General features: G+C 34.8%; 1 protein-coding gene and 1 long non-coding RNA gene across 2 annotated transcripts in view; both read left to right on the top strand.

Moving 5' to 3' along the window:
• The window catches only part of LOC306646623 (zinc finger protein 610-like), an 827359-nt gene that overhangs the window by 512733 nt on the left and 298353 nt on the right, over window positions 1-16273 (top strand). The window lies entirely within an intron of this gene.
• Window positions 12410-16273, top strand: part of LOC306646653 — a 214013-nt gene continuing 210149 nt past the window's right edge. The window contains exons 1-2 of the long non-coding RNA XR_013759928.1: window positions 12410-12678; window positions 14812-14925. This is a non-coding gene — a long non-coding RNA (uncharacterized lncRNA). The remainder of the gene's footprint in view (window positions 12679-14811; window positions 14926-16273) is intronic.

Raw genomic sequence — 16273 nt, 5'->3', positions numbered from 1 at the left:
TTTGAAAAATCATTCTTCTCCAAGTCTATTTTGTGTGCTTTTGTTTCTCTAAATTGTGCACTTGATATTACCTCATATAGATGGAAAAATTTCTTCTGTCAGATGACTCTGGCAACTGGGGCAGAGGTGGCTTATTCACAGTTCTGAAAGAATTATCAGCTGAGCCAAGTAAAGTATATGAGCTGGCAGGGGAAATGAAAGGTAAGAAGAAAAACAGAACAATGGAATAAGATAGGAACGGACACTTAAGATAATATCATGTGGGTCAACTAGCCTTGGAGAAGGACTCATAAGAGCTGATTGTGATGTGAATTCTATCATCAGCTAGTTTTATGTGACTGTGACCCCATTTCTCTGTGCCTATTTTCTCATTTAAAGTTTGTAACTTCTCTTTCATTTGGAAAAGATTTTTTTCCTTTTAGACTTTGAGGTGATTTGCAACACTGAAAGTTTGCTCTCCCAAGATATTTATGTCTATTAGTATCTGTAAAGTAAGATTTTGAATTGGAAAAACATAAATTAGCTGTTCAAATAACTCTATTAAAATACTTAAGGTGGAAGTGATCTATCTTATTGTAGAACAGTCCTCATGTTTGCTCTGGAACACAAATCAAAACACATGGCTGAGCTGTTTCTCCAGAATGGTATTGATGTCTCTGTTACAGATAACTTTGGACAGATGGCATTAGCTTATGCTGCTGCTAGGGGTCATAGTGGGTAAGTGTTTACATTAAAATTCTAATCAACCTTTGATTGGAGAATCAAAATAATAACAGCTATTGCATTTCACACATGAGGTGAAATTTCATGGTACAGTTATGTATGAAACAATAGAGTAGTTCATCAGCCAGCAGGCCTGCAAGAGTCTAGATGAGAAGTGGTAATGAAGTGTAAGTTTTCTCCAAGGTTCCTTTCTTCCCTCTCCTCTCCCTTTCTTCCCTTGTCTCCTTATACATGCTATTGAATTGCTGTACTACTGAAATGCATCACTAGCCAGTATCTTAGGGTTTTAGAGATTTTATCATCATGGTTCCCAGTCTTATCTCTGTCATTCCAAGTATTATTCCTGACCATGGGGTATAAACCATGTCACACCTTGATTTTTCTAATTAACTATTTGGGCCTTGAAATGCCCAGTTGAGCAGAAAATCTTTTTACTCTTCCTTGAAAATTAGCTTTTCCACCATCCTTTAATTTCTTGAGGACCTGAGGATTTTCTTAAAGTTAAGTAGAGGGGAGAGGACTTTTAAAATGCTTTTGTTACTGTCAAGTCTGTTGCTGCTGTGTTGCTCTGCAGTCTAGTGATGATTACCTTTGACTACAAAATGCCTTTATTAATTCCAGTCCCTGAGTATTCATGGTAATACACACTTAGACTTAAAAGTTACAATATTATTTTATGTTAGATTTCAACCCTTATTTTTGGATGAAGTCCTTAATCTTAAGTAAAATAAATTGTGAAAGAAGAAAGAGCTATTGTTTATAGGGACATGACATTTTCTGAGTTCAATCTATTATCATTTAATATATTTATTGCCCTCAATGCATAATGATTGCATCTTACTTTTTTCTTTTTTATAATTTATTTATTATTATTATTTTTTGAATTTATTTTTATTGTAAACAAATGGGATACATGTTGTTTGTGTTTGTACATGGAGTAACAGCATATCATTTGTGTAATCATACATTTACATAGGTTAATAATGTTTGATTCATTCTGTTATTTTTTACTCCCCCCCACCCCTTCCATCCCTCTTTTCCCTCTATATAGTCCTTCCTTCCTCCATTCTTGCCCCCCCATTATGTGTTATCATCTGTTTAACATCAAGATCATTCTTCCTTTGGTTTTTTGAGATTAGCTTATCTCACTTAGCATGATATTCTCCGATTTCATCCATTTGCCTGCAAATGCCATAATTTTATCATTCTTTATGGCTGAGTAATATTCCACTGTATATATATATATATATATATATATATATATATATATATGACAGTTTATTTATCCATTCATCAATTGAAGGACATCTAGGTTGGTTCCACAATCTGGCTATTGTGAATTGAGCAGCTATGAACATTGATATGACTGTATCCCTGTAGTATGCTGATTTTAAGACTTTTGGGTATAGGCTGAGCAGTGGGATAGCTGGGTCAAATGGTGGGTCCATTCCAAGTTTTCTAAGGAATCTCCACACTGCTTTCCAGAGTGGCTGCACTAATTTGCAGCCCCACCAGCAATGTATGAGTGTACCTTCTCCCCCACATCTTCTCCAACATCTATTGTTGCTTGTATTCTTGATAATCACATTCTAATTGTGGGGCAATGGAATCTTAGGGTAATTTTAATTTGCATTTCTCTTATTACTAAAGATGTTGAACATTTTTTCATATGATTGTTGATTGCTTGTAGATCTTCCTCTGTGAAGTGTCTGTTCATATCCTGAGTCCATTTTTTGATTGAGTTATTTGTATTCTTGGTGTAGAGTTTTTGAATTCTTTATAGATTCTGGAGATTAGTGCTCTATCTGAAGTATGAGTGGCAAAGATATTCTCCCACTCTGTAGGCTCTCTCTTCACATTGCTGATAGTTTCCTTTGCTGAGAGAAATCTGTTTAGTTTGAATCTATCCCAGTTATTGATTCTTGGTTTTATTTCTTGTGCTATGGGAGTCCTGTTAAGGAAGTCTGATCCTAAGCCAACAGGTTAAAGGTTTGGACCTACTTTTTCTTCTATAAGATGAAGGGTCTCTAGTCTCATTTCAAGGTCCTTGAACCATTGTGAGTTGATTTTTGTGCAAGGTAAGAGACAGGGATTTAATTTCACTCAGTTGTATATGGATTTCCAGTTTTCCCAGCACCATTTGTTGAAGAGGTTATCTTTTCTCCATTGCATATTTTTGGCCCCTTTGTCTAGTATGAGAAAATTGTATTTATTTGCATTTGTGTCTGTTTCCTCTATTATGTACCATTGATCTACCTATTTTGGTGCCAATACCATACTGTTTTTGTTACTATTGCTTTGTAGTATAGTTGAAATTCTCATATTGCGATACCCCCTATTTCATTCTTCCTGCTAAGGATTGCTTTATCTATTCTGGGTTTCTTATTCTTCCAGATGAATTTCATTATTGCTTGCTCTATTTCTGTAAGGTACATCATTGGAATTTTAACTGGAATTGCATTGAATCTGTATAGCACTTTTGGTAGTATGTCCATTTTGATAATATTAATTCTGCCAGTCCAAGAACATGGGAGATCTTTCCATCTTCTAATGTCTTCCTCAATTTCTTTCTTCAGTGTTTTGTAGTTTTCATTGTACAGATCTTTTTCCTTTTTGGTTAGATTGATTCCCAAGTATTTTTTTCTTTTTTTTTGAGGCTATTACAAATGGAGTTGTTTTTCTCATTTCCCTTTCAGCTGTTTCATCATTTGCGTATAAAAATGCTTTAGATGTATGTGTGTTGATTTTATAGCCTGCTATTTTGCTGAATTCATTGATGAAGTCTAGAAGTTCTTTGGAGGAGGTTTTTGGATCCTCTAAATATAGAATCATGTCCTCAGCAAGTACTGACAGCTTAAGTTCCTCTTTTCCTACTCATATTCCTTTAATTCCTTTAGTCTGCCTAATCGCTCTGGCTAGAGTTTCGAAGACAATGTTGAATAGAAGTGGTGAAAGAGAACATCACTGTCTTGTTCCCATTTTTAAATGCAATGGTTTCAGTTTTTCTCCATTAAGAATGATGTTGGCCATAGGCTTAGCACAAGTAGCCTTTACAATGTTCAGGTATGTTCCTACTATCCCTATTTTTTCTAATGTTTTGAGCATGAAGGGGTGTTGTATTTTGTTGAATGCTTTTTCTGTGTTGATTGATATAACCATATGATACTTATCATTAAGTCCATCGATATGATGGATTATGTTCATTGATTTACAGATGTTAAACCATCCTTCCATTCCAGGAATGAACCCCACTTGATCGTGGTGTATGATTTTATTAATATGTTTTTGGATATGGTTTGAAAGTAGTTTGATAAGGACCTTTGCATCTATGTTCATCAAGAATATTGGTCTAAAATTATCTTTCCTTGATGTGTCTTTGCCTGGTTTGAGTATGAGGGTGATATTAGCTTCATGGAATGAGTTTGTTAGGGTACCCTCCTTTTCTATATCCTGGAATACTTTGAGAAGTACTGGAGTGAGTTCTTCTTTGAAGGTCTTGTAGACCTCAGCTGAGAATCCGTCTGGTCCTGGGATTTTCTTGGATAGTAGGTTTTTAATGGCTTCTTCTATTTCATTGCTTTATATTGATCTGTTCAAATCATGTATATTCTCCGGGTTCAGTTTGGAAGGAGCATATGTCTCTAGAAATTTTTCAGTGTCTTCGGAAGTTTCTATTTTGTTGGAATACAGATTTTTGAAGCTTCTCATTGTGTTATGTATCTCAGTGATGTCTGTCGTGATATTTCCTTTTTCATCACAAATTTTAGTAATTTGAGTTTTCTCTGTTCTTCTCTTTGTTAGTGTGGCTCAGGGTTTGTCTATTTTGTTTACTTTTTCAAAGAACCAACTTTTTGTTTTGTCAATTTTTTGTATTGTTTCTTTTGTTTCAATTTTATTGATTTCAGCTCTGATTTTAATTATTTCCTGTATTCTACTGCTTTTTCTGTTTTTCTGTTCTTTTTTTCTAGGTCTTTGAGCTGTAATGTTAGGTCATTTAGTTGTTGACTTTTCATTCTTTTGTGGAATATGCTCCATGCAATGAATTTTTCTCTTAGTAGCACTTTCATAGTGTCCCAGAGATTTTGATATGCATATCATCATTCCCTTCGACCTCTATTAATTTTTTTATTTCCTCCCTGATATTTTCTGTTATCCATGTTTTATTCAATAGCATATTATTTAGTCTCCATGTATTGGAGTAGTTTCTGTTTTTTTTTATTTTTTCATTGATTTCTACTCTCAGTTTATTATGATCTGATAGAACACACGGCAGTATCTCTATTTTTTTGCATTTCCTTGCATAACATATGGTCTATTTTCAAGAAGGTTCCATGTGCTGCTGAGAAGAAAGTGAATCTGGTCATTGATGGATGGAATATTCTATATATGTCTATTAAGTCTAGTTTACTGATTGTTTTATTGAGTTCTATGGTTTCTTTGTTTGGTTTTTGTTTGGAAGATCTATCTAATGGTGACATGGTGCATTAAAGTCACCCAGAATTATTGTGTTGTGGCCTATGTGATTCCTGAAATTGAGAAGGATTTGTTTGATGTAAAGGGATACACAATTGTTTGGGGCATAAATATTTACTATCATTATATCTTCCTGATTTATGGTTCCCTTAAGCTGTATGAAATGTCCTTCTTTATCCCTTCTGACTAACTTTGGCTTAAAGTCCACTTTATCTGATATAGGGATGGAAACCCCCGCTTTTTTAATGGGTCCATGTGCATGGTAGGTTTTTTCTCATCCTTTCACCTTTAGTCTGTGGATGTCTTTTTCTATGAGATGAGTCTCTTGCAGGCAGCATATTGTTGGGTCTTTCTTTTTATTCCATTCTGCCAGTCTTTGTCTTTTGATTGATGTGTTTAGGCCATTAACATTCACGGTTATTACTGAGATATGATTCCTATTCCCAGTCATTTGGGCTTATTTTTGGTTTTTAACTTGGCTCAGTTTCTTCTTTGAGTGTTTTTTCTCTAAGGTAGTTCCTCCCTTTGCTGACCTCCATTGTTGTTTTTCATTTCCTCCTCATGGAATATTTTGTTGAGAACATTCTGTAGTGCAGGATTTCTATTTGTAAATTCTTCTAACTTTTGTTTATCATGGAAGGATTTTATTTCATCTTCAAATCTGAAGGTTAGTTTTGCTGGGTATAGGATTCTTGGTTGGCAACCATGTTCTTTCAGAGCTTGAAATATATTGTTCCAGGCCCTTCTTGCTTTTGGAGTCTGGGTTGAGAAGTTGGCTGTTATCCATATTCGTCTCTCCCTATATGTAATCTGATGCTTTTCTCTCGTGGTCTTCAAAATCCTATCTTTATTTTTAATGTTAGGCATTTTCATTATAATGTGCCTTTGTGTGGATCTGTTGTGATTTTGTGCATTTGGTGTTCTGTATGCCTCGTGTATTTGATTTTCCATTTCATTCTTCAGGTTTGGAAAATTTTCTGATATTATTTCATTGAATAGGTTGTTCATTCCTTTGGTTTGTATGCCTTTCTCAATCCCAGTAATTCTTAAATTTGGTCTTTTCATGATGTCCCATAGTTTTTGGAGATTCTGTTCATGATTTCTTACCATCTTCTTTTTTTAGGCAACTTTATTTTCAAGATTAAATACTTTGTCTTCATTGTCAGAGGTTCTGTCTTCCAAGTGGTCTTGTCTTTTGGTGATGCTTTCCATTGAGTTTTTTATTTGGTTTATTGTTTCCTTCATTTCAAGGATTTCTGTTTGGTTTTTTTTTTTTTTTTTTGAGAATCTCTAGCTCTTTGTTGAAATGATCTCTTGCTTACTGCAGTTGCTCTGTCAGTTTGTTGGTATTATCATTCATTTCCTGCATTTGCTCTCTTATCTCATCCTTTGCTTCATGAATCATCTTAATCATGTAAAATCTGAAGTCCTTTTCTGACATTTCTTCTAACATACTGTCATTGGACTCTATTAATATAGAATCTAGATTTGCTTGGATCATTTTCTTCCTTTGTTTTTTCATGTTACTCATGTATCTTCCCCTTTAGCAGTGCAAATCTGGGGTATTGCAGATTACCCCCTATAGGCTTATAGTGGCCCTATAGGTTTCCATAACCCTTTCTTTAAGGGGAGATCAGTATTGGCAGTGCCCAATTCAGATACTATGCAATCCTATACCAAATAACCCCTATGAAGACAATAACAAAATTGTCATATTAAACAGAATGAGTTCAAATATTATCTTCAGTATAAGGAACAGATTTGCTATAAGGTCTGCATTTTCTAATGGAGGACAAAGAGGATGCAGAGGGATGTAAGATGTAGCTGTTAATCAGATAAGAACAGAATATAAAGAAGTTGTAGATAATAGCAAGCATGAGAGTGTATTCAAAAGAAATTGGATGTTAGCATGAAAAGTGGGAGAAAGAGACACTGAGGGAATAGGTATACAAAAGGAAAAGAGAGCAAGAAAAATAAAGAAAAAAACTTAAAATTGTTCAATAAGGAGAAAAAGGAAAATCTATACTATAACAGTCATATAGTATTCAAACCTCCCAGTCTTCAGTAGCCTGATGCATGACAGGTACCTGAAAATGAGCTTCAAACCTCCAGCAGGTGTCTCAGGATGGGATTTGCCCCACCTAAAGATCAGAGCTCTGGCTTTTGGGATTATCCAAGATGGCCACTCTGGCTTCCAAATGTGTTGGCAATTGGGGAGCTGCAGCTCAGGGTGTGGACATGGTCAGTTGAAGGTCCTGGAGGAGGGGTGCGGTTGGTCAGGCAGGGGTCCTGGAGTTCAGGTGTGTTTGGTGTGGTTGCGGGATCCTGGAGGCTGGGTGCAGTCGGTTTGGGGTCTTGGTGATAGGGCACAGTCAGTTGGCCTGTGGGTCCTGGTGGCAGGGAGCAGTCAGTCGATGTTAGGGTCCCAGACACAGGGAGTGATCAGTCGGGCTGAGGGATTCTGTAGGTACTATATCAGTGAACTTCCAGGCAACAGCAGGCAGCTAGTGCTCCACTGGCAGTCTGTGATCAGTTTGCTGACTGTTGTTAGATGATTGGGAGATGAACCTCATGCTTTGGATGATGTATAGACAAAAGGCAGGTGATGGACAGGTGAGAGGCAGGCAAATGGCGGACGATAGGTGCCTGACAGTGAGCAACCTGCACTCACAAAAAGTGTCAATATGCTGGTAGACTGCAGGTGGTCACAGCAGACAAATAGGGTAAACATCAGAGGATTGATAAGCAGCAAAAACTGCCTCACCAAGAAACAGATATCCTCTGCTTGAAACTGGAGTTACAGAGCGACAAGTAACGCAGCCTCCCTCTAGTCCGCCATCTTGGATCTCCACATTGTTTCTTAATATAAGCTTATGTGTGCAGTGGCATGTGTGTGCTCACCACAGCTATTTGGAAGATTGCATGAGAATTGCTTGGACTCAGGAGTTCCAGACCAGACCAGGCATCATTGTGAAATCCCATCTCAAAAACAAAAGAAAATAGAACAATTTACAAATAATTATCAAGTTAACAAAACGTTTGGGCTTACAAATTTCAACTGCATATTATAAAGTCTGATACTGTGTTGTCTAAAACATTTTTATGTGTTCAATATGAAGTTTTTTCATATCAATATTGATATTCTAATTTAATTAATTTTTTATATATAGTTGTAGGGAATTAATTCTTCAATATATGAAAGCGGAACCTAAAAATTCTGAAAATATCAACCCAGGTAAGATTTCTGAGAGTGAATTTTTCTTGGTATTCATGGCTCAGATCAAAATTGAATTTATGCTGGGTGCAGTGTCAGCAGTCCTGTAATCTTGGCAGCTCACGAGGCTAAGGCATGATGATTGCAAGTTTAAAGCCTCAGCAACTTATTGAGGCCCTAAGCAACTCAGCAAGACACTACCTTAAAAATTTAAAAAGAACTGGGATATCTTTCAATGGTTCAGCTCCACTGGATTCAATTCCTCGTGTAATATAATAAATGGGAATAGGAATGTTCTGATGGCAAAGGAGCAGTATATATATGATATATATACATATATATAAGTTACATTCATATTGTTCCTATTTACTTTCTTAGTAGTATAGAATTCATGATTATTTAAGCAACTAATTGTAGGAAATTTGTAATCTGAAATGATATTTTCAGAAATTTTTTAAAGAATTTCTGAAATGATAATTTAATTTTGGTTCCTGAATTCTTATTTTTTTGTATAAATAAGAAAAGTATTTCCAAATTATTATGTTGTGTTTCCTCTATCTGGAGCTGCTGTGTGTCATAACAACATAAGAATATTCTCTGATAATTGTTTCTACTGCAATTAGTCTAGAAAAATTATGATATTTGACATTTTCTTTATGCTCCTGAATGTGCTAATAATATTGTTTTCTGACCATTTGCAACTTTTAGTTAAAATTACAGTCATGGGACCAAGTGTTTACTTTTAGGTATCAAATTTTAGAGAAATTCTATGTTTCTTCCTAGCATTTAAAAAGTACAAAGTATGGGACACAGGATTCTTAATTCAGTAATTGCCTGTCAGAAATACAATTAGTGTCTATTATAGAAAAATCTCCATATAGGGGCCCAGAGGAATACTCTGTAACAAAGAATGACAGTTGTACACTTTAATGTTTTATATTTTCTATTGTTGATTAAATAAACATTTTCTTTTCTTCTTTAATAGAGGATGGAAATTCTACAGATGACCCTTTAAACAAGTATGATTTTATTTATTTTAAAAGATAGTATGCTAACTGATTAGAAAATGAAAATAAAAGGAATAAAGATTTTTTTTTAGTGTTCCAGTCTGGGATAGACAATTGTTCCTAACACTTGTTTATTAAAGTCATCACGGTGACTTTGAAAGTGCCTGTGCTATCATAACCTGTTATTTACTAATTAATCAGCTATCATTAACAGAAGTTGACTCTTTGTCCCATGTTTCCATAATTAATAAGTGACAGGCCTGCAATTAGACTGTAAGCTTGCCTGACTGACAACTCCATTGTATTCTTCCACTGTATAGGTCGATGCCAGTGCAGAACTAGGATCAAGATGCAGGTCTATATTATTAATTCAGAAAGGCAAAATCAGTTGTATGTTAATTCTGATTCATTATTTATCTGAGCAGCCTGCTTATAGAGTTTTAGGAAAAATCTCACAGAGCTGTTATCACATGTTCTCTTTATAAACAAGATCAGACTAGTTCTGTAGAGGAATTATTTTACTTGAAGTCAAGAATATCTTTGTATAGACCATGTTATATTAGATATATTAACCCTCTGTATAGAGATATATCTACTTTGCAATTTTCCAGTTTGATTGTCTTCAATACCCTGCCTGCATTTTGTTTCTGTTTTTAAGAGTTATATTTCCCTTCAGGCTACTATTTATATTTAGTTTTAAGAAGAAATTTTTCCTTTATACAATTTTTTCTTTTTCTATGATTAAAATCTTTTCTTGAATTTTTATGTTCACATTCTCTTGTGCTCTCTTGCTGTTTCCTTTTTTATTCTCTCAATTGAATATTCTTTTCTTCTATTGACTGAATCAAAAGGTCAGAAAATTTAAGAATTTTAAGAAATTTTAACAACTAATCAATGTACCCACTCATCCTTCAATATGTGTTTGACATACTGGGCAAATGATGGTCATGATGGTGAACCTGAAATTATAGATATTAAAGGGACTTTTCTGAGTGTTGAAAGGGGTAGCAATGAGATTTGAACTGAGGCTCCTCAATTCTAAACTCAGCAATTCTCCTGATTATCACTGTGTAGTGAATATGTTTACAACAGATATAACAGGGTAGGAGTGATTGTGGAAAGCAAATGAAGAGGGTAAGATTGGATTACTAAGTGAGCCCAGCACTCAGTATCAGAGTAAAACTAACCAAGGGAAGGGCAAGACTGAGGAGGAACATCACTGCTTTGGATAGAAATAAGGGTTATATAAGATAGACCAAAACCTTGGGGTTTATGACCAGTTATAACACAAAACAGATATTCAGGACATAGAGTATATGATGCTCTCTAGAAAGGCATATTAAAATAGAATTTGAAAGAAGTTCTGATAGTCCCATACTCTCGTTTAATTGGAATAAGTGACAAAATTCAAGGTTCTGCTGAAAGATATTAAACTAATTTGAGACACTGGGAAAAGTTTCCTGAGTTTAGAGAGATGTGAGAGTGGCTTTAGAGACTAAAACACTGGGGAGTAGAATCTGTTGAATATATGGATCTATAGACTCTAGCAGGTGTCCATTCCCCTCTATTTCCTTTCCCAACTCACTGATGTCCTTCCCATTTATATGTGTGGTAGATCATGGTAGATCAGGGAGATACATAATGGGCAAATCATTGAAGAGCTTCAGTTTAGTAGTTGGCAATGTGTTTATGCTAAGACCTGTGATTGAGACCCCATTTAGCTTATTTTCAAGAACCAGAAACAAAAACAGAAAGAGCTCTGACTCTTGATCCTTTGAGTGTAACCTTGTGACAGGAATCTGCATCTTCACAGGATGTAGATTTAAAGATATAGAGTGCCACTGAGTCCTGAAAATGAGAGACTGGGGAGTTGAATACCAGAGGAAGAATGATAGTTCAATAATGTTTAGGGAAACACAGGCACAGTTACCAGCATTCTGCTTTTGTAGCAATCTTTCCTTTTGAATATCTGATTGCCTATAAACATAAGTGCTTCCTAGTTCATGTGGATCTGAACAAAGTGAGACCTACAGAGGTAAAATGGTATTTTATGATTTATATTATTTCAGTGTACCTGACAATAGTATTCCCACTAACAACACATACTTGAACATTCAGTGTTTAAAAAAAAAAAATTTAAGGTTTCATGAAGCTCAATATACTGTTTGTGGGTAAAGGGAAGCAATAGGCTTATTTACTTATTTATCTATTTTGATGTGTCCTGGGGATTGAACTCAGGTGCACTCACCCACTGAGCCACGTCCCCAGTCTTATTTTGTATTTTATTTAGAGACATGGTCTCCCTGAATTGCTTAGGACCTTGCTTGTGCTGAGTTATTTTTGTTTTTGTTTTTGTTTTTCCTTTCTTTTTTTTTTTTTTTTTTTTTTTTTTTTTCTGGGGACTAAACCCTGGGATGCTTAAAAACTGAGACTTATCCCAAGCCCTTTTGTCTTATGTTGTATTTTGAGACAGGGTGTTGTCAAGTTGTAGAGGGCCTCACTAATTTGCTGAGACTGGCTTTGAACTTAAAATGCTCCTGCCTCAATCTCTCAATTTGCTGGGATTACAGGCAGGCATCACCACACCCTGCAAAATGGGGTATTTTCTGTAGGTGATATCCATGCTGAAGAACCAACAGCACAATTTTCAAGTTGGCTTACTTAGTCTTTAATCCATGAATAACCAAGAGAGAAGGCAGTCTGCATCTTGCTACCTTGTCTTGGGTTATCAAAGGTCTGTTCCACTTCAGGTAAAAAGAAAATATTATGACAGTTATAATTTGGAATTCAAGTTCAGCCTTCAAGACAGTCAGTTTCTGAGAATAAACTGCTCTCAAGTTCTGCCTATATAGTGTCTTTCAGTCTGAAATAGAATTAAGAGTGTGTTTATTGAGGGGCTGGGTTTTAGCTCAGTGCAAAGCAGTTGCCTTACATGTGAGGCACCCATTTAGATTCTAAACACCACATATAGATAAATTAATTAAATAATTAAAGGTTCACCAACAAAATGGATAAGTTCATTGACTATTTCATAGTTTGAAAAAGTTGAGGCAGAGTTTTATAAAACAGCTTATATTTTAATCAAATCAGTCAATAAATAGCATTTCATATAGGTGAATCCAAATTTTCATCACAGTTTATTGAGAAAAACCTACCTACCCACTTTATTATATATTTTTGCTCTAAAGTCATCCCACTGAAACTGATCCTGTTGGTGCCTGTCTTACATTGGATGAGCTCTACTATCAATCTCATTTAAAAGTAATGTGATCTTTTTTGCAATTAATTTTCTTGCTCTTAATATTGAGTATTGAGGTGTTAATACTTGAAACTTAGCAATGGTTTCCCTTATATTTTTTTTTTTTGCAAATTTGCTAAGAAAAAAAAATATTTGAAAAAATTGATATTTTGGAACATATATAAATGTCAGTGTTCCATTGAGTAGTTTAGTGTAGGGGGACTGGAGAAAACATTGGGCTGGAAAATACATATGACAGTAAAACTGTCTTAGGAGTGAATTTCTCAATGCAGAAGAAATAGGAAATTTTGTCAAGGATTTTTTGTTAGGTTTACATTAGTGTGAAATTTAAATTGTACATGATTTTTAACATTCATGCTCAAATTATTGTTTGTAGAATCATGGGATTTCCCTCATGTCTTTAATTTGAAATAAGTAAAGCACATTGATGCAGGTTTTTAAAAATTGGACCATTTGTATTTTACTACCATACTTTTCTAGGAGAACTTTTTCATTATTTCTATTCTTGGCTCCATTTTACACTAAAATTCTGTTAGAAATTATGGAAACATAGAAATTTAGAATACATATATTAATTTTTATTAATTTATGGATTAGTGTGTGCAGTTGTAGCTCAATTGTATAGCACTTACCTAGTCTATGTGAGGCACTGGGCTCAATATTCACCATCACATAAAACTAAGTAAATAAACAAAGGTATAAAAAGACAATAAAATTATAAAATATTTGCATTTAAAAGGGATTTCACCATGCTTTCTGGCTCTTTCCACTAAGAGTATATTTAAAACTCTTCATTTAATTGAAGATAGATGTCATGTGCAAAGTAATAACCAATTCTAGAAGCAGAGACTCTCAATAACCATATGATGATGTTAGTTTCATTATTTTTGTATTATAGTGTCTAAAAGTATCCAAGCCATTATGTCACATTCGGAGATCCCAAAATTTAGAAGTTATTATTATAGTGTCTAAAAGTATCCAAGCCATTATGTCACATTCGGAGATCCCAAAATTTAGAAGTTATTTGCTTAGTTGTGTAACTATTCACTTTATAGCTTTTCATTTTTAATGGGCTTTTCAAAGTTAATAAATATATTTTCATATTTTCTGGAGCACCTATAAGGTTTCAAATGTAAAAAACTTCTTAATTTCTTGAACATGAATAAATTTGTAGAAAAAATTTGCTATATAATGAAGTGTTCTAAATAAGAAACATGAAATGACTGTTTACTGAATACTAAAAATGATGCTTTGTTTGTATTTAATTTTGATGCCTGGGATATATAAATTCAGGTGAGTTATCTTGAATTGGTGCCATATAAAGAAGCAAACAAGTTAGAGAAATGTCATAAATATAAAAGTAGGAACCAGAATATGCTTCAAGCATCCCCTAATCATGAAGCATATATTTGGACTTAAGATAAAGATTTGGTTATATTTTGAAATGATTTACTCCAGGACTCAGTATTACCTTGCAGAAAACATATCTCCAACGTCTTTTCTTTGAGCGATCTTTGTTGCCATTCTTTGGTAATTTAGTAAATCTTTTCTTTTAGTAACTGTGTGTGGTTTCTATTCACTGCCCCCACAAGATTGTGGCATTCTCTCTCTTGGAAGGATCAACATTTATATTTACATTTATTGTTAGCTATTTGACACACAGGAAGGACAGAGATTATACTCTTTGTGATTCCAATCAATTTTATTTATAAGGTACTCTTAAAACTCAGGTCTTATGTTTTCACCTCATGAGATAATTTGTGCCAATATAATTCACAAAAACTAATTCAAAATATCACATTTAAATTTCTAATTTTTTTTAAAAGCACTCTGAACTACAGATGGCTATAATTTATTCTAGGTAATTTGATTAATAAAATAGTCTTATAAATGTCAGTATTTGTGAAATTATCTTGGACGTAAGGGCATTAACATTTCAGATCTTTGTCTTCTCTCTAATCATTCTCACCCCCATAAGAAGACATAGCTTAGTAAGTTGAAGATTGAAGTTTGATTTTATATTGGAATGGCTCAGAAATGTGTTCTCTTTTTTTGTAACCTACAGTAAAGGAAACCATTATGATAATTTTTTTTATATTTGGTGCATTTCTCCCTAAATATTTTTTCCTTCTTAGAATGTCCCCAAAGAAGAAGGAGAATCACATCAAGCTTCTAATGAATCAAGGAAAGAGGGTAAACTATTTGAAGAATATCTACTGCTGAACTGCTCATTGATTTGAAAATATGGAGTGTTTTCATGTACTATCTACTTTGTTTTTATTATTATAGAAGCAAACACTGACACTAGGGAACCAGAAATCAGACCATTACCTGCCAACTGTAATGCTGATCATACAATGAAAAAGTTGGTTGAAACCACTCTTGTAGAACGTTGCAGTATAAAGAACAATCCACATTTTCTCTTCACATTAGTTGGCCCAAAGGTAAAATTAAAAAATATATATTTTCTCTAGTTTTTACATTTCATCTCTCATATGCACATAATGATACCAAACAACCTAAATATAAGTTTAAGACCTCCCGGTCCTAATAACAAGGACAGCAACAGTTGTGGTTTATGTATAGAATCAACATTTGTAGAATATGGTGTAGTAAGTCATCATATAACAAAAGAATCAGAATGCAATGCTAAAGTATGGCTTGATTAATATAAGGGAAATTTGTACTTGGTCTTTGGTATGTTATGGAAAGTTCCTTCTCTTTCTATTTCCTCAGGGCTGAGTAACGAAGGGCCATTGAATATTGGGAGAAGGTCAATCATCACCCATTGTTAATGGGATTGTGTGTCTTTGGGCTGTTTCTGGTTCCAGGCTGCTCAGACCTCATTACTGTTTGGCTGTGAGTTTTGTTGTGAAGAAGCCAGATGCCAAGAACTGTCCAGATCATTTTTGGACAAAACAGAGTTTGGAGGTGAAAGGAGGATGCTCAAGTGGGTCTAGATAGGGTCTTTCTTTCTTTTTCTTTAGGTACCAGGAATTGAACCCAAAGGTGCTTTACCACTGATCCACATCCCCAGCCCCCCCTTTTTTATTTTGAGACATGGTCTCACTAAGTTTCAGAGGGCCTTACTTAGTTCCTGAGGCTGGCCTTGAACTTGCAATTATCCTGCCTAATTCTCCTGCTCACTGGGATTATAGGCTGCACCACTCTGACCTGTGTGTCTATGGAACTTCTAACAGAACTTGGGCTACAGTCACAAGGAAGTTCAGAAGATTTCCCTCTCTCAGCACACTGGAAAGACATGTGCTGCTCTTGTTTGAAGAAAACTCTTATTCTAGCACACAAGCAGTCTCTGTAATGAGCACCTTCCCCACCCTTAGCCCTTTTAATCACTTACAACACTATCTCTCTTGTGGAAACAATGTGTGTTGGTCTTTCTGTGCTATAATTACCCCTTTGATAAAAGCATGTGTGAAGTCATTCATGACCTACTGGGTGTCATCTACCTGGTTAATTTATGTACCATATACTACATTATTGTTTCATTTTCATTTTAGACTTTGCTTCATCTCTTCTTATAGTCAAATGACACAGCACCAGTCGGAGAGACAGTGAATGGGAACAGAGTCAGGATTC

The sequence above is a fragment of the Sciurus vulgaris genome (assembly GCF_902686455.1).
Source record: "Sciurus vulgaris genome assembly, chromosome: 16".
NCBI lineage: Eukaryota > Metazoa > Chordata > Mammalia > Rodentia > Sciuridae > Sciurus > Sciurus vulgaris.
This window is presented reverse-complemented; position numbering and strand designations above follow the sequence as displayed.